Genomic DNA, 24783 nt, shown 5'->3' on the forward strand with positions numbered 1-24783 from the left:
ACAACAGACTGGTAGAACATGTGGAGGAAAGGCCTGGATATTCCAAAGGACTTCAGTCTCCTCAGGAAGTAGAGGCAACTCTGGCCCTTCTTGTACACAGCCTCTGTATTGATGTTCCACTCAAGTCTGTCATCCAGGTGCACCCTCAGGTACTTGTAGGTCTTCACCACAACCACGTCCTCATCACCAGGGAGCAGTGCAGGCTTAGTCTTCCTAAAGACCATCACCATCTCCTTTGTCTTACTGATGTTGAGCTGCAGATGATTCAGCTTGTACCATTTGACAAAGTCCTCCACCAGGGCCCTGTGTTCATCCTCCCACCCTCCCTTTATACACCCAACTATTGCTGAATCACCAGGGAATTTCTGCAGATGACATGACTCAGTGTTGTACGTAAAGTGTGAAGTATACAGAGTAAACAGGAAGAAAGCCATTACACTGCCCTGTGGGGCCCCGGTAATTTATAGCCATGTCTGACACACAGCTCTGAAGCTGCACAAGCTGTGGTCTGCCACTATCCAGGGTACAATGGAAGTGCCAACCGAAATTGAAAGGAGGTTCTCCCTCAGCAATGAGGGCTCTATTATATTAAAGGCCCTAGAACAATCGAAAACATGATCCTTACAGTGCTGCCCTGCTTATCCAAATGGGCGAAGGCTCTGCTCAGCAGATAGATGACAGAATCGCCAACTCCAATATGCTCCTGGATTGCAAACTGCAGGGGATTGAGGGCTGATCTGACCAGGGGTCGGAGGTGAGTCAGGACCATCCTCTCTCTGGGCCACTGGATGGTAGTCATTCAAGACTTTTGGTCTGCCCTTCTTGGGTACTGGGACCACACAAGGTATTTTCCACACATTTGGGACCCTTTCCAGGCTGAGACTCAGATTGAAAGTTCTCTGGAGATCTCCTCACAGCTGCTCAGCACACTCCTTCAGGACCTTGGTGTTCACACCCTCCAGTCCCAGTGCTGACTTTCCCCAGAGCCCTTCTCATCTGCTTAGTAGTGAAGGGAGTCCATGATGACCAAGTGTTGGTCTAAAGTGGGGGAAGATCAGGACAACAGCAGTTGGTATGTGGAGGTGTGGTTGGAAGGTGCAAGGGAAGGAGGGCATGTAGACAGTGGTAGCCTGGGTTATTCATCTACGTGGTGAACTGGAGTGAGGGGGGGAAGGTGTTGGTGCTGAGGGAGCATTGGGTGGCTTGGCACCTGGGCTGGTCTGCTGGGATGGGCATGAACAGGAGGGCAATTGTCAAACCTATTGAAGAACTGGTTTAATTCATTAGTCCATTCATGGCTGCATTCGAAGGCTCTACAGCTAGGCTGGTTGAAGCCAGTGATATTCTTCATGCCTCTCCACACATCCCACGTGCTACTCTGTCCAAGCTTGTTCTCCAGCTCTCTCCCGTATTCCTCTTTAGCCAACTTGATCTTCTCCTTTAGCTCCCTCTGCATGTGACTCCTGATCTAAAGGAAGGATCTGAAAAGAAATTGTTGAGTGAGAGCCAGTTCCAGATGGAGGAGAGAGTGGTTGAGGGAAACTGGTTACGTCTGTTGTCTAGAGAGAAATGGGGAGCTTTAAGGCCTGCCTGATGGGGGGTGGAAGAGTATAGGGACTGGGCATCCATTGTGGTATTGAAGTGATCAAGGCCAGGGAACAAAGTGATTGAAGTGATCAAGAGCTTGAGTCATGGATATAGGTGGTAAGGGACTAAGCAAAAGGACAAAATGGAGTTGAGGCATATGAACACGCGTTCAGAAGTGCAGGAGCAGGCTGAAACATTGAGCCTACCTATATTGTCATGTTTATGGATCTTGGGTAGGAGGAAGAAACAAACAGTGCAGGGTAAAGAAACTGAGGTTGGTGGCAAATGATAGGAGATCTCCAGAATTGATGAGGCTCGTGATAGTTCTGGAGACAATGGCCTGATGTTCCTTAGTCTAAGTAAGGGTTAAGTAAGCAGAGGGGTCTGAGAGTTGCCACCTGACCTCAGCAAGGTCGAGGTCAGTCCACCAGACTACAACTCTTGTGTGTGGATTTGATGGTGAGGGTGGGCTTGGTGTGGAGAGAGTGGAAGGCAATGTGTTTGGAAGGTGTGAGGTTTGAATAGGAGAACGGAGTGCTGCAGTTGAGATGTTTGAGATGAAAGAAGACCAGAGCGGGAAGAGAAAAGAGATTGAAGATGGGAGAATGCGTCATTGGTGGGTGAGAAATCCTTGCCAAAAAAGTAGGCTCAGAGACAGAGGTGATGGAAGAAGAGCTGGGGTCACGGCGGGTGCAGAACTCACTGAAAAGCAGGTGTAGAGGGACAATGTTAATGCTCTTACTGAAGATACAGCATTCTGCCTCCAAGAGGGCAAGGTTGGAGGTGCTGATGAAGACATAGCAGAGAGAGTAGAGAGTTGGAGGGGTTGAAGGTGAGGGAAGGTTTGGGGTGTTCAGTGAAAAATGAAGTTCTATCAGCTAATTCTTGTACCATCACCCGGTGATGTTGTTTGTTCTTCATCTATCTTACATAAATATCATAATCTTGCACAGTCAAAACAATGTTGAAACAGGCCCTTCAACACCCCGAAACAGTTTCACCCATCAAGCATCTATTTACACTAATGATACAGAAGTATGAACTTGGGCCCTTAGGTCTCTTTGCATCAACGTTCTTCAGTGTCCCACTATTTACTATATACCTTCTGCCCTGAAGTGATCTCCCATTGATTTCATCACACATCTCAAAGATGTGCAGGTTTGGTCAGTTAATCAGCCACTGTCAGTTACCATTTGTGCGTGAATGAGTGATGGAACCTGGGATGTTGATAGCAATGTGGAGAGAATAAAATGGAAGTTGTTGAGCATCAGTGTCAGTGAGCGCTTGGTGATCAATGTGGATTCAGTGGCTGAAGAGCATTATTCCTTTCTGTGTGACTCTACTACCAAAACATTCAGTGCTAAAAGACAAAACAATGAAATGCAAAATAAAATTCATCTGGGAATTTGAGCAATTTATACTTCAAAATGCCAGACTTCCAAAAATGAGGGAAGGGACCCGTGTGAATAAAATTAGCAGCAGCTGTTTGGCGTGTTCAAAAAGTTGTTAGCTTTATCTTCAAAGCTCTTTCATTAGTTTGACAGCTTCAAAGCAAAATAACATAATTCTCATTCTCTTTTATTTATGTTTTTCCCTGATAAACTACTTGGCAGAGAATGAATAATGATGTTATTCCCTGATCCTCGCTGGATAGCATCAAAGCAGATGGGGATGGGGGTCAGGTGAGAGGTTTTGCCTGGATGCGTGTACGTGATGATGTGAGAAAGGATCTCTCTTGCTCCATTTTCAATGAACTGGCAAACCCAGTGAGCTTCACCCTGTTGGGCCTCCAGATAAAGAATAATACATTGCATTTCTGTCTGTTGGAAAGTATGTACTGCTCTGAATATAAAAAAAAGTTTTAAAAAATCTATTAATTCTTTTGTTCCTAGCAAATTATTTGTGAGACAATTAAATAGAAATACAAAAAATGTTTTTTTCTCTGAAATCACAGGAATTAATTTTAAATTACTAGTAGTTTATTTACCATGTTAGTCACAAATAGGGATATTTACAGATTGTTCAGATCATCTGTTTTGTACTATTAGCAAGCTGTATTACTTAGCGGCCTTAATTAGGAGCTTATGAGGGGTGGAGCTGTACAAACATTGCTTTGGCTTTAGTTTCACTAATAAATTCCATTATTTATTACTGAAACAAGACTCTGTTCTGCTATGTTCACTATAAATAATGCTTTCAAAAGCACATCTTAAACTCTTGAATACTCTATACCAGTTAAGAGATGTTAATGCTTTATACTCAAGGAGAGAAGACCCAATCTCCAGGATGCAGGAAATGCTTGGTTCTAATTGGCAAGCAATGCCCAAGGCTCTATGGGCTCAGCAGATAACTCATGAATGAAATATATTCTCTGTTGCAGAAGAGTGAGCATTTCACAGTCATTTCCATTTTAGTGATTTTTTTTTTTAAAGAGAGCTCATCAAATTAAAGGGTGTTTAAACTGAGGAACAAAATTCCTTTTCCATGTTTTACATTCTGTGTCTAGATAATGCATTGTATGGTCATAAATGGCACACCTGACAGAAAGGAAAGCTTCCCTCACTGTATCTCAGCAATATGACTTATATGACCATCAAGTATATACCCAATTTCATTTGTGAATTTTCTTTTACCATTCTGTGATATTTTTGAGTATGGCTAGAAAGCTAACAGAAATATATGTTCTCTTTTCCCATTGATAATTCTATCTTTAACTCATAAGTGTATTGCTCAGCTGTCATCTATAATTGTGGCCTATGATCAGCTAAATACTCATGGTATTGTGCTGGAAACCAGTTGATGCTGAGGTAAAATGAAGAGCAACAATAAATATTCCATTAGTACTCTGCCCCACCAATGAGTTTCAGAAGTGTAATTTGCCCTTACCTACAACATTTCTTGTTCTTTGCACAGTGAAGGGCAATTCACTGTCAGTAATTAACTTCTGAAATGTTGTCCCTATTTTCACAAAAACAGTACACAAGCAAAAATAATGTATAAATAACTTCTAATGTATTTAATGGATGATGCTGAGGTAGAAATATTGACCGATAAGTCTTTTTCTCTTCAGCAAATTGTGCTCTGAAATTTTGTATCTCATAACTGAAAAAAATGTTTCTACATTATTAATAGGAGGAGATGTCTGACAAAGCATCTGTGCTTCAGAACTAGAACTGAGGTAAGAATAGTTCCTTTATCTGGTTAATTATCAACTCTGCAGTGGACAGCTAACACAATGTCAGTCTTGCATTATTACTCTTGCTAAACAAAGCCACCTTGATCAGCAGAAAACTGGTTAGATCTCACTATCTGCTCCACACCAGGAAGATAATGACCCTAAGGCAAATTATAGCAAGAACATAAGGATACAAAAGACATATAATGTCATTCAAATCAAGGAACATCACAATACAACATCAGGAAACTTTCTACATTGCAAATCTGGTACCAGGATGGCTTTTAATTATTTTAAACCTTAGAACAAAGTAATACTAATGGATATACAAATCTCTTCCATTGCAACATTCAGGATGATGTGTCCAATTAGTACAATATGTTTCTCATTCAGTGTCAAATTATGTGCAGTTTCAAACTGTGATCTCTCAGCTTCTACTTCAAGAATGTCAGGATTTAGAGTGGAATGCAGAAGTTTGGGCACCCCTGGTCAAAATTTCTGTTACTGTGAATAGTTAAATGTGTAGAAATCTCCAAAAGTCATAAAGTTAAAGATGAAACATTCTTTTCAACATTTTAAGCAAGATTAGTGTATTATTTTTGTTTTGTACAATTTTAGAGTGGGGAAAAAAAGGAAAGAAGCACCATGAAAATATTTGGGCACCCCAAGGGATTTGAGCTCTCGGATAACTTTCAACAAGGTCTCAGACCTTAATTAGCTGGTTAGGGCTGTGGTTTGTTCACAGTCATCGTTAGGAAAGGCCAGGTGATACAAAATTCAAAGCTTTATAAATGCCCTGTCTCCTAAAACATTGTCCCAACAATCAGCAGCCATGGGCTCCTCTAAGCAGCTGCCTAGCACTCTGAAAATTAAAATAAATGAAGCCCACAAAGCAGGAGAAGGCTATAAGAAGATAGCAAAGCGTTTTCAGGTAGCTGTTTCCTCAGTTCTAATGTAATTAAGAAATGGCAGCTAACAGGAATGGTGGAGGTCAAATTGAGGTCTGGAAGACCAAGAAAATTTTCCAGGAGAACTGCTCATAGGATTGCTAGACAGGCAAATCAAAACCCCCATTTGACTGCAAAAGACCTTCAGGAAGATTTAGCAGACTCTGGAGTGGTGGTGCACTGTTCTACTGTGCAGCGAGACCTGCATCAGAAAAAAACTTTTCCTGCATCCTCACCACAAAATTCAGTGTCAGAAAGTTGCAAAGGAACATCTAAACCAACCTCAACACACAAAATGCTGGTGGAACACAGCAGGCCAGGCAGCATCGATAGGGAGTAGCGCTGTCAATGTTTCGGGCCAAGACCCTTCGTCAGGCCTAACTGAAAGGAAAGATAGTAAGAGATTTGAAGTAGTGGGGGGAGGGGGAAATGTGAAATGATAGGAGAAGACGGGAGGGGGTGGGATGAAGCTAAAAGCTGGAAAGGTGATTGGCAAAAGTGATATAGAGCTGGAGAGGGGAAAGGATCATGGGACGGGAGGCCTCAGGAGAAAGAAAGGGGGGGGGAGCACCAGAGGGAGATGGTGAACAGGCAGACAACTAAATATGTCAGGGATGGGGTAAGAAGGGGAGGAGGGGCATTAATGGAAGTTAGAGAAATCAATGTTCATGCCATCAGGTTGGAGGCTACCCAGCCGGTATATAAGGTGTTGTTCCTCCAACCTGAGTTTGGATTCATTTTGACAATGGAGGAGGCCATGGATAGACATATCAGAATGGGAATGGGGCAAGCTTGATGCATTTTAGAAACAAGTCCTGTGGACTGATGAAGTTAAAATAGAACTTTTTGGCCTCAATGATCAAAGGTATGTTTGGGGAAAAAAGGGTGCAGAATTTCATGAAAAGAACACCTCTCCAACTGTTAAGCACAGGGGTGGATCAATCATGCTTTGGGCTTGTGTTGCAGTCAGTGGCACAGGAAACATTTCGCTGGTAGAGGGAAGAATGAATTTGATTAAATACCAGCAAATTCTGGAAGCAAACATCACAGCATCTGTCAAAAAAAGCTGAAGATGAAAAGAGGATGGCTTCTACAACAGGATAATGATCCTAAACACACCTCAAAATCCACAATGGACTACCTCAAGAGGCGCAAGCTGAAGGTTTTGCCGTGACCTTCAGTCTCCTGACCTAAACATCATTGAAAATCTGTGGATAGACCTCAAAAGAGCAGTGCATACAAGATGGCCCAAGAATCTCACAGAACTAGAAGCCTTTTGCAAGGAAGAATGGGTGAAAATCCCCCAAACAAGAATTGAAAGACTCTTAGCTAGCTACAGAAAGTGGTTACAAGCTGTGATACTTGCCAAAGGGGGTGTTACTAAGTACTGACCATGCAGGGTGGCCAAAGTTTTGCTTCAGACCCTTTTCCTTTTTTGTTATTTTGAAACTGTAAAAGATGGAAATAAAAAAGTAATCTTGATTAAAATAGTAAAGGTATGTGTCATCTTTAACTTTATGCCTTTTGGAAATCAGGTCATCTTTTACTCGCTTAGCTATTCAGAGTAACAGAAATTTTGACCAGGGGTGCCCAAACTTTTGCATGCCACTGTATATAATTTTGTGGAACTTCCACATATGGCTATGAGTTTGTGGTATGGAACTGCGTGTAACTCAGTATTGGATGTGAAACATATTGTATTAATTGACCACACACCCTTCGCAAAAACAACTTGCATCAATATTGTGGTCCTGATACTTGCTCACATTTCCTTGGACTTGCCGCCATAATTTTGCTGGTGGTGTATAGACATGACACAAATACAACATTTCTACAACATATTTCTAATATCACCTACTGTCACCACTCCCTGGAGGCAGGAGTTTCAGACTACCAGATCCTTTAGTGGAAAACTATATTTCTCAACATCCCTTTAATTTTTCTAACATTCATCTTAAATCTATAGCCTCATCCTTATCCTCTTTCTTAACAGCTTATCAATTAGATCAATTTTTTTCATAACTTCGAATACCTAATGAAATTTCTCCTCAGCTTCCCTTGTTTTAAAGAAATCCATCCAGTCTAGACTACTGCTCTTCCAGCCTAAAAGCTTGCAGTTTGGGAAAAGAACTTTAGCTTCCCCTCTGTGCTCTTTAGTGTTATTACATCTGTCCTCTGGAATGGCAGCCGGAAATGTACACTGCACAGTAGCTATGACCATAACAGTATCTACAATGACTTCCTTGCATGTATATTCTATGTATCAACCAATAAAGGGAAGCACTCAGCCTGTCATTTTAACCACTTTATTGTTGGAACCCTGCCACCTTTGTAATCTTCTACATTGTTCAACAGCTTATCAATTATATCATAGTCACAGAATAGCACAATACAGACATGGGTCCTATGGCCCACCACCTCAATGCTCACCTTTTTGTCCATCTGCACTATCATCCCATTTGCCTGTATGAGGACTAAATACATCTATCTCTTGCCTGTTTATGTATCTGTCTCAATGTCTCTTAAATGTAATGCTTGCGTCGAATTCCACCACCTCCTCTGGCAGCAAACTCCAGGTATCAATCACCACTCATGGAAAAAAAACATCCTCTTCAAAACACCTTCTTTCTATTTTAAACCTATACCCATTTTTTATACCCCTAGCAGTGAAAAATAATTCTCATTAGCTACCCTATTTATACCTCATATATATATACCTCTATTTATACCTTATATATATTTTTTTATATAAGATATAGGAGCAGAAGTAGGCCATTTGGCTCATTGAATCTGCTCTGCTATTCAATTATGGGCTGATCCAATTCTTCCAGTCATCACCACTGCCCTGCTTTCTCCCCATACTCTTTGATGCCCTGGCTAATCAAGGACCTATCTATCTCTGTCTTAAAAGCAACCAATGACTTGGCCTCCACAGTTGCTCATGGCAACATGTTCCACAGATTTATCACCTCTGACTAAAGTAATTTCTGTACATCTCTGTCCTAAATGGTTGTCCTTCAATTCTGAAATCGTGTTCTCTTGTCCTAGACTCCCCTGCCATGGGAAATAACTTTGCCATATCTAATCTGTTCAGGCCTCTTAACATTTAGAATGTTTCTGCGAGATCTCCTCTCATTCTCTTGAACTCCGGGGAATACAGCCCAAGAGCTGCCAGATGTTCCTCATGCAGTAACCTTTTAATTCCTGGAATCATTCTCATTAACCTTCTCTGAACCCTCTCCAATGTCAGTATGTCCTTTCTAAAATAAGGAGCCCAAAACTGCACACAATACTCCAAGTGTGGTCCCAGGAGTACCTTATAGAGCCTCAGCATCACATCCCTGCTTGTATATTCTATACCTTCTAGAAATGAATGCCAACATTGCATTCGCCTTCAACCCCACCAACTCAGCCTGGAGGTTAACTTTTAGGGTATCCTGCACATGGACTCCCAAGAATCTTTATATCTCTGAATTTTGAATTCACCCCACCCCCATCTAAATAATAGTCTGCTCATTTATTTCTTCCACCAAAGTGTATGACCATACACTTTCCAACATTGTATTTCATTTGCCACTTTTTTGCCCATTCCCTTATCTACCTAAGTCTCTCTGCAGGATCTCTGTTTCCTCAACACTACCCGCTCCTCCACCTATTTCATATCATCAGCAAATTTAGCCACAAATCCATTAATACTATAGTCCATGTTATTGACAGACATTGTAAAAAGCATCCTCTGTGGAACTCCACTGGTAACCAGCAGCCAGCCAGAATAGGATCCCATTATTCCCACTCTGTTTTCTGAAAATCAGCCAATACTGCATCTATGATAGTAACTTCCCCGTAATTCCATGGGCTCTTATCTTGCTAAGCAGCCTCATGTGTGGCATCCTGTACAAGGCCTTCTGAAAATCCAAGTACACCACATCTACTGCATCTTCTTTGTCTACCCTGCTTGTAATTTCCTCAAAAAATTGCAGTAGGTTAGTCTGGTAGGATTTTCCTTTCAGGAAACCATGCTGGCTTTAGCTTATATTGTCATGTGCCTCCGGGTACTTTGTATTCTCATCCCTAACAATCAATTCCCAACCACTGATGTCAGGTTAGCAGGTCTATAGTTTCCTTTCTGGTGCATCCTACCCTTCTTAAATAGCAGAATAACATTTGCAATTTTCCAGTCATCCGGTACAATGCCAGAATCTATCGATTCTTTAAAGATCATTGTTAATGCCGCTGCAATCTCTCCAGCTCCTTCCCTCAAAATCTGAGGGTGAATTCCATCAGGTCCAGGAGATTCATCCACCCTCAGACCATTAAGCTTCCTGAGCACCTTCTAAGTCGTAATTTTCACTGCACATACTTCACTTCTCTGACTATCTTGAATGTCCAGTGTACTGCAGATGTCTTCCACTGTGAAGACTGATGCAAAATATGCATTTAGTTCCTTTGCCATCTCTGTGTCCCTGAGCACATCAGCTCGGTTTAGAATTAGTCTAAACTTTGGTGTCTGCCTCTAATGTATGAAGTGGTGCAGAGGGAAAGCAGTGGGTTAATTATGAGAATATACTGGGGAAGACATTGAAATGTGTACTCACATTGCAACGACAGCAGAATGGCAAGGCAATGTTTGCGTGTGAGTGAATGTGCGTGCGTAAGGAGTGCATTTACCAAGTGCACTCCATCACAATGTTCCATCTGCTAATGCTCTGCAACACTTTTAGTCAAGCCCATTTCACGTGATGGCCTGAACACATATGTTCCCCTGCCTGCTTTGCTTTCCACATTTGCATTATCTCATGCTGTATGGAATTCATTGCCCAAAGAACTTTTTTTTTAAGTGGTGTGACATTGAAAAATGTTGTCTCCTTTCACATTTAAAAGACTGAAGCTTAACATACAGGTATAGAAAGCAATTAGGAATGCAAATGGTATGTTGAGACTGAAGCAAAGATATTTTATTGCAATTGCATGGAACTATGGTCAGACTGCAGACAAAATATAATGTCTGGGAAAAATATGCATGTGATAAGGTTAGAGTAGAAATTGGGATGCAGAGCTGCTGCCTCACACTACCAAAACCCAAGATGCAATCCTGATCTTGGGAACTTTTTGTTTGGAGTCACAAAATGCAATGAGGGATCTCAGTATTTCAGGTAGCATCTATGGAGGCGATTGGAAAGTTTATGCTTTTGGTTGAGACCCTACAATTGGTGAAGGGCCTCAGCCCAAAACATCATCTGTCGATTTCTTTGCTGCTTCACCTAATGAGTTCCTCTATTATAAGACCATAGATCATAAGATATAGAAGCAAAATTAGGCCATTTGGCCCATCGAGTCTGCTCCACCATTTCAACATGGCTAATCCAATTTTCCACTCCATCAATCTCCTGCCTTCTCCCTATATCCCTTCATGCCCTGTCCAATCAAGGCTATATCACTCTTTGCCTTAAATATACATGAAGACTTGACCTCCACAGCTGCCTGTGGCAAAGAATTCCACTGATTTATCACTCTCTGGCTAAAGAAATCCCTCTTCATCTCCTTCTAATAGGATACCCCTCTACTCTGAGGCTCTGTCTTAGGCTGTCCCACCATAGGTAGCATCCTCTCCACATCCACTCTATCAAATCCTCTCACTATACAATAGGTTTCAATGAAGTCACTCCTCATTCTTCTGAATTTCTGTGAATACAGCCCCAGAGCCATCAAAAGCTCTTCATATGACAAGCTGTTCAATATGTTGCTCCAGATTCTGGCATTTGCAGTCTCTTGTGTCTCCAACCTGTATGGAGTTCACATGTTCCCACTGGGAGTATAAGGTTTTCTCTGGGGGGCTCCAGATCCTTCCCACATCCCAAATACATGCCTCCTGTAGATTAATTGGCCACTGTAATTTGCCTAAGTGTGATGGTAGATTTTAGGAGGAATAATTGAGAATGTGGGGGAGAAACTATTGATTAATGTAGGATTGGTATAATTGGTTGGTTGATTGGAACATGGCATTGCTTCAGTGGGGCAAACGGCCTAATTCTAGGCTGAATCTCTCATTGACGCTATGAAGCATTTGATCGCTGGATTGATTCTTGGGTTCAGGAGATTATCCTTTGATGCAAAATTAGGCAAACAAAGCCCATGAAGTTCTGAAGAATGAGAGGTGACCTTATCTAATATACAAAATCCTGAGGAGTCTAGTACAGTGATTTACAATGCGGTCAGTTAAGGGAACTAGAAGTCGTCGGTGGGGGGGGGGGGGGGGAGCGGTAGCACCCTAACTTGAGGCACTAGACCTAATCGACCATTAGTAAAGCAGACACGTCCAAAGGAAAGGATGAGGCACCGGAACACAGGAAGAAGCATAGCCCTGCAGGCAGTGAGCACTCGTCGTCACAATGCATCTGATACTCGCCCATCTCATCTGACCTTACCAACCAAACAGACATTACTGAGGATGTATAAATTAGCAACCAGGTTGTCCAACAGAACCCCTTGATGTGCACCACAGAACGAGTTCATGCAATTTAACAGTTGGTCAGTCAAGAACACCCTATCAACAACTTTCTCTAGAGTTCTATGGAAAACAGGTCACTCAACAATACAGTGCTTGACGAAACCAAATGGTGCAATAGAACCAATCAGTGAACCTGTCAGCACCGAGGATTCTGCTTGAGGTGTTCAAAGCAACTTCAGCTTCATATATACTGTCGAGGACCACCTTTGGGGATTATGAGACCTTACGTGACTGGTCAATTGCGCTAACTGGAATTGTATAAAGGTGGCTTGAGGAACATCAGTTCCATCCCAACTAACATTCAAATTCTGATCTGAATCCTTGTCAAAGTAATTTTCTCTGTTGTGATCATCTTCATCTTTGCCTCACCATTCCTTTGCATGCTGTTACCATGGTTCCATCTGTGCCAACTCACTGCTGTCAGCAACATCTGATAGGCATTGCTAGTTAGTGTTAATATTTTAATTTAACCACATTAATGATGAATAAATACATACAATGCGATCTCTATTCATCTGAAGGTGGAGAATTCTAATCCTGCTAAGAAACAGAAACTACAGGAAGTCCCATCAGATTAGTGATGCCCCATGTGTCTTATTTGTATTACTGTACTGTCTAGTGAAGCTATGAAACCATCAAGGTTGAAGGAACACTTATAGTATTACTTAGTTCCAGAAGATGAAAGAAGCATTTGAAAAGCGTTACACACTTGAGTCATTTGCCAATAAAGCTAAAATTGACCTTAACAGTGGTCTCATTACTTCCTATAACATTTCCACAATGATAGCAAAGTTTGGAAAATTTCATACAATTGATTATGAATGCCTGCTGTATCAGAAGTGCTCACCACTATTCTCAAAAATGGATACCAGTATTTTAAAATCAATTCCTCTGAATAATAACTTTGTAAATCGTCTATTGATGAAATTAGTGAAGACATTGAGTATCATCAATGCACAAAGCTACAAAAACCAGAATTTGGGATACAACTGGATGAGTCAACAGTGCGAGACAATGAGGCATTGCTAATGGCATATGTACAGTTTATCAAAAATTGAAAAGTTTATGAAGAGATTCTCTTTTGTATAAAAATAAAAACAAATATCAATGGAGAGTCAATCTATGATGAGGTCAACATATATATTGTGGATAAAAGTATTCCGATTAAGAACATAATTTCTTGTGCAGCAGGTGGAGCATCATATATGACAGGTCACAATACTGATTTAGTGGCATTTATGAAAAAAGAAATTTCAAGTCTGTTTGAAATTCATTGTGTAATTCATCATCAACATATTGCAGCCAAAAATCTCAGCCAGCAACTTTTCTCTAGCATGCCTCTTGTAATATCTGCTATCAACAAAATTAAAGCTCATCTGTTAAATAGAATATTTTGCCAGTTATGCCATGATAACGATGAAGAGGTTGAATCCTTGCTTCCTCACACTGAAGTGTGTTGGCAATCAAAGGGCTACTGCATAAAACCTTTCATTGATCTTTTTGACACTGATTAAATTTTTGCTCAAAGTTGACAAGAGCTTGGAAAACAAGATTGAACTTCTTCATGGAGGTGTGGCACACCTACATAATCTGTATGGCAAAATGAACATTCTAAATATAAAACTGTAGTATCAGAAGTTCAATTTAATCCAGGCAAAGAGTACAGTGTCCACTTTTAGCAGAAAATTGGGAATATATAAGCAAAACATTGGGAGAAGAATGTTCTCACAGTTTCCCTGCTTGGGAAGTATAGCACTCTCTTATACAGACTGTGAATTAGAAGAGTACTATGTATATCTGCAGTCTTTTGAAGAAGGATTTTCGGAATTGATTCAAGGATTTGAATAATCTGGAAATTCCAGACTGGGTAATTAACCCATTTCTTTGCAAGGTGGAAGAACAGGAAGAGAGCTTGCAAGAAGAAATAATCAAAATTCAGAATGATGAAGAAACAAAAATGCTGGCTTTTGTGGTATGTGGCTGCACTGTCATACGAAGTAGGGATGATGTTTTCCCAACACTAGGGTGTCCAGGACTTGGGATAAAAGTCTCAGAATTAGGGGTCTACCATTCAGGACCAACATGGGGAAAATTTTTCATCCAGTGGATGGTGAATCAAGTAACTGCAGAGTCTCCACCACTGATCATCTTCAAGGCAAAGATCAATAGATTTTTGGATTGGGAAGTTTGCAAGTAAAATTGTCCTTTAATTTTTAACTCCTCACCTGTACTACTTCTTCCAGATAGCTCAATTATGTATTTCAATTTACTTTTTGTTTGCTTTTCAAAAGATGCATTTTGGAATTTTCCTCAGAAAATGTACCTATTGTTACACAAAGTAGTTATCTGAATAAACAATATGTAAAATCTTAATCATGGGAATAAATAATCAAATTTTAAAATTGGCACTATCTGTTCAGTTTATAATATTCAAAAGCAGTTTGTTAGAGTGAAATACCAATCCCGGTGCTGCCCATAAGCACCAACCAAAGCCTAAGGCTTTTTATTGATCTGTCTGCCTTCATTCTTCTAAGCTTTTTTCTAATAAGCATGTGTTTAAAGATACAAGATCAAAATCATAATGGGTACAAAAAAGATTCATGTTCCTGGCGTTCCAACTTGAAGGGGAGACAGAAAGACCTAAACTAACAAAAATAGTCTGGTTGGCCTCCTGCTGAGAGTCCCCATTTGGGGTGAAATGAAGCTCCAATGCCCTAACTCTCTTCTAAATCAGATGGAACCCTTCTAAATCTTCCCTCTGGAAAGCAGGGAAGAACTCAGGGACAGGATTTCCAGAACCAAAAGGGCCAAGGAATGTTCTTTGCAGGTAGGATTACAGTCAATCCCAAGTCAATTTACACTTCCATCAAAAACAACAAAATAACTCGGGAGAGGGTAGACCACTCGGGGATAAAAGATGGAATTAATGCTTGCAGCTGGACGATGTGGGTGAGGTACTAAACAAGTATTTTGGCTGGTAGAGGACATGTAGGTTTGTGACAGCAATATGCGACATGCTAATCTACTAGTACATTTGGACATCAGGGAGGAGGTGGTGCTGGGTCTCTTGAGGAACATTAAGGTGGATAAGTCCCCAGGACCTTATGGGATATATTCTGAGTTATTGAAAGAGGTAAGAATGGAGATTGCTGGGGCCTTGGTAAAGATTATTTGTCTTGTCACCAGTAATAGATGGTGGCTACTGGGGCTGGAGAGTAGCCAATGTTATTACTTTGTTCAAGAAGGAAAATAGAGATAATCCAGGAAATTATAGACTGGGGAGCTTCACATCACTAGCAGTAGCTGAGTTTTTTTGAGAAAGTGGCAAAGGTAACTGATGAGGCAGTGGATTTTGTTTACATGGACTTTATCAAGACATTTGACAAGGTCCCTCGTGGTAGGCAGATCCAGAAGATAAGATGCATAGGATTCTTGGTGAGTTGGATTCACAATTACCCATAGAAGGTGGTTTTCCACAGGGATCACTATTGAAATCTTTGTTGTTTGTAACACATAAAAACAATTTAGATGAAAATGTAGATGGAAGGGCTAGTAAGTCTGCAGACAACACGACGATTTGTGGAATTGTAGATGTATAAGGATACAGCAGAATACAGACCAGTAACAGAGAAGGGTGGAGTAATGTCAGTTGGAGTTTGATTCACTCCGGAAGATATATAGATAATGGAAAGAACTTTAACTTCACTGATGTACAGTGAAATTTTGGGGTACAAGTCCATAGCTTTATGAAAGTATACATGCAAGAAAGTATATGGCATTCTTGCCTTTACTAGGCAGGGCATTCAGTACAAGAATAAGGAAGTCATGTTGCAGGTACCTAAAGCTTTAGTTAGGCTGCACTTGAAGTATTGTATTCACTTCTAGTCACCCTATTACAGGAAGGATGTGAAAGTACAGAAGAAGTTTATCAGAATCCAACCGTGATTAGAGGGTATTTGCTATAAGGAGAGGTGAGAGAATCTTGGGTTGTTTTCTCTGGAGTAACAGAGGCTGGGGGAAGACTGATTAAAAAAATATTTACAAAAGTAGCACATCTATAAAATTACAAGAGCTACAGTTAGGGTCAAAGCCTTTCTCCCACCTTACTCAGTCTGGGTATCATAGTGTCAAGTACAGGAGGATATACATTTAATGTGAGAGGACGAAAGTCTGAAGGAGATGTGTGGAGTAAGTTCTTTCACATAGAAAGTAAGAAATGCCTGGAATGGGCTGCCGTGGGTAGTGGCAGACAGGTATGATAGTAACAGACATGTGAATATACAGAAAGTAGAGGGATGTGGACCACGTACAATCAGGAAAGATTTACTTTAATATGCCATTGTACTTGGCATAGATGACTTATTTGTGCACTGTATTGTGCTGTGTTCCATGTTCTATAATTCTAAAGGGGTGGGTGAGATTGCAATATGCTGGACATGGCCCACTGATCATTGTCCCTGTAATCCCACTAGTGCCAGAAAAAGAAGGCCAATGTTATCGGACATTGTCTCAAATCCATGAGTCAATAGGCAGGGTTTCACCTGCTGTAATATGGATGCCCTGCCCTGAAGTGCTGCTGACTCACTGTAAGGAAAGGCAGAGGTAGAGCTGGGGTTTTGTCTCCTGTGAAAGTTGCACGTAAATTTAAGATTATTAAAATCTCTGATATGCAGACACATTTCAAAACCATTAAAATTAAAGTAAAAAGATTTTAAAATTTGAATTACTAAAATTGTGCTAAATCATTTAAAATAATCACAGGTATCTTATCTGATGTTAATTACATCGCATTGCCTATTCCATAAGCACAAATCCTCAATTGACATCATCAGGACTTTATGCCAGGCCTGACCTGAATCGATATCTGTATGGCAATTCTCTCTCTCCGTGCAGGGATATCCCATAAAGTGGAATTCCTCCACTGGGCTTGCACACGTGGATGTCTTGGGCAGAGCTGCTGATTTCTTGCTTGACTGTTTTCTGCTGATTCTCATATCTTTCAGGAAAAGAGATTCCATTCACTATGCTCAATTTGGGGAATTTGGGGTTTTCTGAAAGCTCAGACTTCTTTACTCTATATGCCAGTTATGGTAGATACATCCTGAAGGTACATGCTACAACATTGAAAAGGTTCCTGTCCACTCAGACAGGCTGCATCAATCAGAGAAAGCTTCACATTGTCAGCTTCCAATCCCGCTGGTCAGCTAGGTGAGTAGGATCAGCTGTGGAATACTTTCTTATGTGTTTTCCCATTAGTAGCTATAAAAAAGGCAAAACATCACAACTGAGACAATGTGATCTCCAGGTACAAAAAGCGGATTTAATGATGGAAGAGGGAAAACTACTTACACTAAAATAACATGTGAAATACAGTATTATTTTGTGTTACATACACAGAATTGATTACTGATATGCAAGCTATTGAATACTAAATGGCCAAAAAACTAACACATTCAAAGTAAAAAATAAACTGCTGGAGGAACTCCATGGACCAGGAGGTATCTGTTGAGAGAAGTGGTCAGTGGGCATTTTGGGTCAAGACTTTTCATCTGGACTCAAACATAAAGGGGAGATACCAAAATATAAGTAGATGAGTGGCAGGGGTGGAGCAAGAGCTGGCAATTGATAGTTGGTTATAAGTGAAGAGGGGTGATAGGCAGATGGAGGAGCGAAGAGTGGAAATAGCCTCTGAGTGATAGGTGGAAGAAGGAAGGGGCTGCAGATGAGGGAATCTGACAACAAGGGAGGATGGAGGTGTAGGCAGATGGGAACAATGGGGAGGAGTGTGTGAGTGATGGGTAGATGGGATAGGTGGAGGATGGAAAAGGAACAGGGTGATACTGTCTGGTGGGAAGTGTAGTGGTTGTAGGAGAATCAGGAGGAGAGAGACCATGTTGTTTAGTGATCCATTTTTTTTTGGATTGAACCATTGATTTCATTAGTATATTGCAAGAGAGTTTTGAAAGTAAGGAATAAACTTTACAAAGTCTAGTCTGAAGGTATTGTGCCATTAGAAAGCTGCAATATATTCAATTTCCCTTGTGGAATGATTGAGGTAACTTGTATTTATATCAAAGATTTTTCTTACAATGTACCATGCTGTTATGTGCTGTAAAGATTTTGATTTTCAGGAGAAGTCCGAAAACCAAAACAGTGGCCTTGTGATAGGAAGCTTTATTCTAGGAAGACAGGTGATTGAGACACAAACTGCTCAGTAAGAAACAGCAAGACGGGCAAGGAATCAGATTCCCTCTTATGTTTCACATTTTTGATGAAAACCAGAACAATATGACAGAAGTATAGACCCAGGGGAAAAGAAGGTCGGTAGCAAAAGAAGGTGTTGCCAATACACCTGCCAGGAATACAAATGATTAATGGAGTGTACAAGGATTAAAAGAAAAAAAATGATCAGTGCACATGGAAGGAGAAAGAAGCAAAGTGATGGAGGAAAGTTCTGAAAAACAGAATTATTCAGGAATATAGAAGTTGGAAAAAAAATGCTTTAAAATACGTTTTAAGTTTTGTAAACATGGATTGATATTTTTAGATATTTATCATTCATTTTTTATTATGACTGACTGATAATAACATTTCATGTTGGATTGTGTCAGTAAATCCAAATGTATTACAAGGGGAAGATATGCATTTATTAATTTTTTAAAATATTTATCTCACAACTGGCAATGGGTCTGAAAAAGTTCCTTCAGCTCTTAGTATGGTTTCCAATGATAGTATTTTAGCATTATGTCTGTGGACCCAGAGAAAAATGGGCAAACATTGTGGCGCTTTTACAAATGAAAAGCAAGGTGACCGGATATTTGAGCATTTGGAGAGACAGAAACCGATTAAGGATAGCTATCATGGCTTTGTGTGTGGTAGGCCATGTCTAACCAATTCCATAGAGTTCTATAGAGTTTTTGAGGAAGTTACCAGGAAAGTTGATGGTGGCAAGGCAGTAGATGTTGTCTACACTGACTTTAGCAAGACGTTGACATGGTGTTGATCAAGAAGGTTCAGTCACTTAGCATTCAAAACTGAGGTATCAAGTTGGATTTAGACAATGACTTTGCAGGAGAAGCCAGACAGATGGTTGTCTCTCTGGCTGGAGACCTATAACTAGTGGTATGCTGAAGCGATCGGTGCTCGATCCATTGTAGTTTGTCAGTTATATCAATGTTCTGGATCAGCACATTGGCAATGACACCAAAATTGGGGGTGTAGTGGACAGTGAGGAAGATTATTGAAACTTGCAGCAGGATCTGGACCAACTGGAAAAATGGGTTAAAAAATGGCAGATGGAATTTAATGAAAACAAGTGTGAGGTGTTGCATTTTGGGAGGACAAACCAAGGTAGAATTTACACAGTGAATGGTAGGGCACAGAGGAGTGTGGTAGAATAGGGAGCTCTGGGAATACTGATCCTTAATTCCTTGAACATGGCATCACAGGTAGATAGGATCACGAAGAGAGCTTTTGGCACATTGGCCTTCATAAATCTAAGTATTGAGTTCAGGAGCTGTATTGTTATGCTGAAGTTGTATCAAACATTGGTGACACCTAATTTGGAGTATTGTGTGCAGTTCTTGTCACCTTCCTACAGGAAAGATGTCAATAAGTTTGAAAGAGTGCAGAGAAAATTTACAAGGATGTTGCCTTGACTTGAGGACCTGAGTTATAGGGAAAGGTTGAATAGGTCAGAACTTTATTCCTTGGAGAGTATTCAAAATAATGAGGGGGATAGATTGGTTAAATGCCAGCAGGCTTTTTCCACTGAGGTTGGGTGAGACTAGATCTAGTAGTAGATGCGGGTTCAATTTCATCACTTAAGAGAAATTTGGATGGGTACATGGATGAGGGGGGTATGGTCCAGGTGCAGGTCAATGGGACCAGACAGATTAATACTTCAGCGTGGACTAGGTGGTCCAAAGGGCCTGTTTTTGTGCTGTAGAGTTCTATGGCTCTTCTTTGACTCTATAACTCTAACTACTTTCTGCTCCAAGGAGTCCTTGACAATACCCTGGGTGTCTGTCCTCCTTCACACATGTAACCAATGTATTGGCTCTATTTAATGGAATCAGTTCCTCATTCTTTACTCCGACTAAACAGCAGGGATTACACAAACACATTTCTGATTCTTCAAGAGACAGCCAAATATCTTGCATGCCAAGTTCCAAAGTTATTGCAAGTATTGACTCTATGGAGTAAAATGAGGATGTTTACTGTGGATGAGACCCTCCTGGGTTAGTCTCACAGTCACAACCTCCCACTTACTAGAGTTCAGGCATGCACCCGCTTTAGAGCTATACATACTTATAGATATTTGTTTTTGAATTCCATTTATCAATGAACCTTCATTAAATGTTAAAGCAATGTGGAAAAAAGTAACTGCATGTTACTACAAGCTAACCGATTTCACTACAAGTATTTAAGAGAGCACCTCCTTCCTTGATTCTCTGCACTGAATACCCCCTCTCTTTTTAAGATGCATGTGTGTTTCAACCAACTTTAGCAACAATATTCATATCCTGAGAATGATCAAAAGGCATATTGTGTAGACCAGGCCCATTCTTAGTGGTGTAATTTGGGAGTACAGTCATTCTTAAATGAAGGAAAAACATGATTGATTTCAGATGTACGTTAATAACGAGTTCAAAGAAAATAAACTGGTCTATTCATTGATGTATAAAGAGATTATGAAACTTCATCTTTGAACCCTAGCTCACCAGTCCCAATCAGGGACAGATGTTTACAGTAAAACTGCAATAAATTCAGACAGCCCAACAAGCTGGGAGACCTCAGTGTGGACATTTAGTTATTGGAAGCTGGCCAAGATTCTTCTTCAAAGTTATAAGCACAAGTAACATAGTTAGGACAACAGTAATATTTTATAGGAAGTGTGGGATCAGCATGTGGGGGAGGCCTAAAGAGGAACTGAAAGTTCTAAAGAAGAGATACTGCTGGATTATGTACACCTGCAAATGCCTCACCTTAAATCTCAGAAAAGAAAGAGGATAATTAAATTAACTGCTCAAATCAGTAAGAGTCTTTAACAAGGGAAAGGGAAAGTACTTGCAGTGTAGAATGATCAGGTAACAGAGGATACAAATGTAAGGTAATTGGCAGGAGAACTAGAGGTGACATGAAGCAAAGCAAGTATGGAGTGGGTTAATCTGGAATGCACTACTGAAAAGAGTTGAAGAAGCAAATTCCATTGTAATTTGCACAAAGGTATTTAAATATTTGAACAGGAATACCTTCCTGAGCTGCGGGGAACTGAGAGGTTGGGAAGGGATCATATTAGACAGCTTCTTCAAAGAGCTGGCACAATCTCAATGGGCTGAATAACCTTTTTCTAAATTTTATTGCTTTGTAATTCCATGTAATCAACCTCCAAATCTACAGGAAATTACATCACTTCAACTGAGTAAAATCATGAACCACATGTCATCTGAGACCTGAAGCAATGGTTCCTGGAATAAAGCAAATTGTTTCCTGATTTTTCTGGTCCTGACAGCTTTGTATGGTCTATCTCTAAATCTTCCTTTCTCTTCTTTAATTTTTCCATTTTATTTCAGCAGGTTATTCTTGTAATCAGTACTTACAATAATCCCACTTATTTCCAAAACTTATCTCATGCTGACTCATAGAACATAGAACAGTAAGCACAGTACAATCTCTTCAGCCCTTGATATTATGCTGACCTTTTAACCCACTCTAGCATCAGTCTAACCCTTCCCTCCCACAGAGCCCTCCATTTAAAAAAAATGATCCACACATCTTTTTAAGTCCCTATCGCATTCTTAGTTTTCTTCAGCTCCATATCCTCTATTCTATACCTGTGTTTCCAATGCATCTTGTTACCTCAGTCAAGAATTCTCTCCCAATATGAAAATTAAAACCATGTAAATGCAGGCTATCTGAAACAAAAAGAGAAAATAGGGGAAAGATGAAACGCATCAGGCAGCATCTATGAAAAGAGAAAGGATCTTCAACCTGAATTATTAACTCTGGTTTCTTTCCAAAGATGCTGACCAGCTTGCTGAGTGTCTCCAGCATTTTCTGTATTTGATTTTCCTCCATCATAGTCACCAGAACCTTTGTCCAAACCTATTGTATTTTTTACAATCTTGCTTGCAGCTCTTTCTTTCCCTCCCAGAACCAAGCTAAATTCCCCTGTGCTTGCCTTCCCTTCAACCAAACTAAATATCAACAGATAATCCTCCACAACTTTTACTGCTTCCAATTCGACATCACAACCAAGCACATTTCCCCTCCCTTTCAATTCGGCATTTTAAAGGAACTGTTTCCTCTGGGAAACTCTAACTGTGTGAAATATAAGTATGATGTATCTGCTCAAGCATGGTGCAGTTGGATAGAATGGAATAAATGAGTTGCACATGTTTCACCAGTTTCTTGTGTCTCTTTAGTGATTCATTAGATTCCTGGCACTATGTGCAGTCAAAATCAGAACCCACCCATCTGTTATAAATTAGTGACAAGGATGAAGAAAACAGATCATGCGTGAAGGAGTAATAAAAATAGATTACATGTCAAGCAAGAAGACTAGCCTATGTGACAACTGTGTTGGAAGCCATAATGGCAGTGCTGCTGAATGCCAGCTAGCTCCAAATGTTAGCATGGGAGAGAACACCAGGCAAAACTATGCACGAAGAGAGGCAACAGCAAGGGTTTAGAGTCGGCTGGGCAAGTACTTTGGGTTGGGACTGGTGTCATTCTTGAGATAATCAAGAATAAGTCAAAAATTACAGCTTTTCAAGCAACTTCAAGGGAAGGGATTGGGTGCACAGGAGCCACAGAGATACTGATGGATCCAACAGCTCAGTTTAATGAGGTAGGAGATGCAGCCAGGAAATGAATAAGGGCAACATCAGACTTGGCAGGAACACTCTCAGAATGACTGGATTGCTGCTCAGACTGAGCTAGTTGCCTTGAGTAGCCTTTGGCTACCTAAGATTTTCCACTTATGTATAAAACATATGGAGGTATTTTACAGAATTTAGCAGAAATTGATGGCAGTGTGAAAATGGTCCTGCATAGTCCAATATTACATGGTAAAACAAGAAGACTATCCTAGTAACTAAAAATATTGCAGTACATAATATCACAGTTCTCTTTCTGTCCATTTTTGACTCCAGCAGACTACATATTCAAAGCATTTTCTATCCAGTGCAGGACTTTCACATTGAGCAATAAGTGTTGGAGAACAGAGGAAACTAGGAGTACAAGTACATATTGACCTGAAATCAGGGTCATAGATGGACAGGCTGGTGAAGAAGGCTTTTGACATGCTGATCTTCATCAGTCAGGACACTGTATATAGGAGATAAGATGACGTTGCATTTGAGAGGGATAATAAATCAGCCACGACTGAATGGCAGAGTGGACTGAATGGGCCAACTGGATTAATTCTACTCCTATGCCTTATAGTCTTATTGTTCAGGAAGTTGGTAAGACCGCACCTGGAGCATTGCGTTATCAGAAAGATGCCAATGATCTGGAAAGATTGCAAAGAAGGTTTATGAGAATGTTGGCAGGATCAAAGGACAGAATTCTAGGGAGAGGTTGGGCAGTCTAGGACTTTATTTATTAGACCATAGCAGACTGTTGGGTGACCTTATAAAGCTGTGCAAAATCAGGAGAGACCTATACTCAGTGACCACTTTATTAGGTACCTCTTGTACGTAATAAAGTAGCCACTGAGTGTATGCTAATGGTCTTCGGCTGCTGTAGCCATTCCACTTCAAAGTTCAACATATTGTGTGTTCACAGATGCTCTCCTACATGTCATTGTTGTAACAGTGGTTATATGAGTTACTGTCATCTTCATGACAGGTTGAACCAATCTGGCCATTCTCCTCTGACCTCACTGATAAACAATGTGTTTTTGCCCACAGAATTGCCACTCTCTGAATTTTATTTTTATTTTTAACCATGCTCTGTAAACTCCAGAGATGACTGTGTGTGAAAATCCCAGGAGATCAACAGTTTCTGAGATACTCAAACCACACCATCTAGCACCAATAATAACTTCATAGTCAAAGGCACTTAGATAATGTTTCTGATGTTTGGTCTGAACAACAAACTGAACCTCTTGACCATGTCTGCATGCTTTTATACTTCGATTTGCTGGAATGTGATTGGCTAATTAATGAGCAGGAGGAAAAGCATACCTAACAAAGTGGCCACTGAGTGCAAATTTCTTCACTTGGACGATGTTCAACCCAGAGCCCTGAATGAGAGGTTCAATTTTAGATTAGCAATCAACTAAAGCAAGCAGAATTTCACATTTCATCTTCATGCAAATTTGCAATATCTATGGGAATGTCTACAGAGTTTTGTCCCATGCAAGGTATAAATTGTTTATGATCATTGAGTCGTAGTGAAAGCCAAAGCTCCAGAGGAGAACCTAAAACATATCAGAGGTGCTGATATAAATAGATGTTATAAAAAATAACAGAAGTTCAAATGGCAAAATGTTTGTACGGGTAAAAAGGGCAAGTATTATCAGCCAAAGTCACTGCAGCTGCTCGAATTCTTCAAAGAAA

Source organism: Hypanus sabinus, chromosome 6 (assembly GCF_030144855.1).
Source record: "Hypanus sabinus isolate sHypSab1 chromosome 6, sHypSab1.hap1, whole genome shotgun sequence".
NCBI lineage: Eukaryota > Metazoa > Chordata > Chondrichthyes > Myliobatiformes > Dasyatidae > Hypanus > Hypanus sabinus.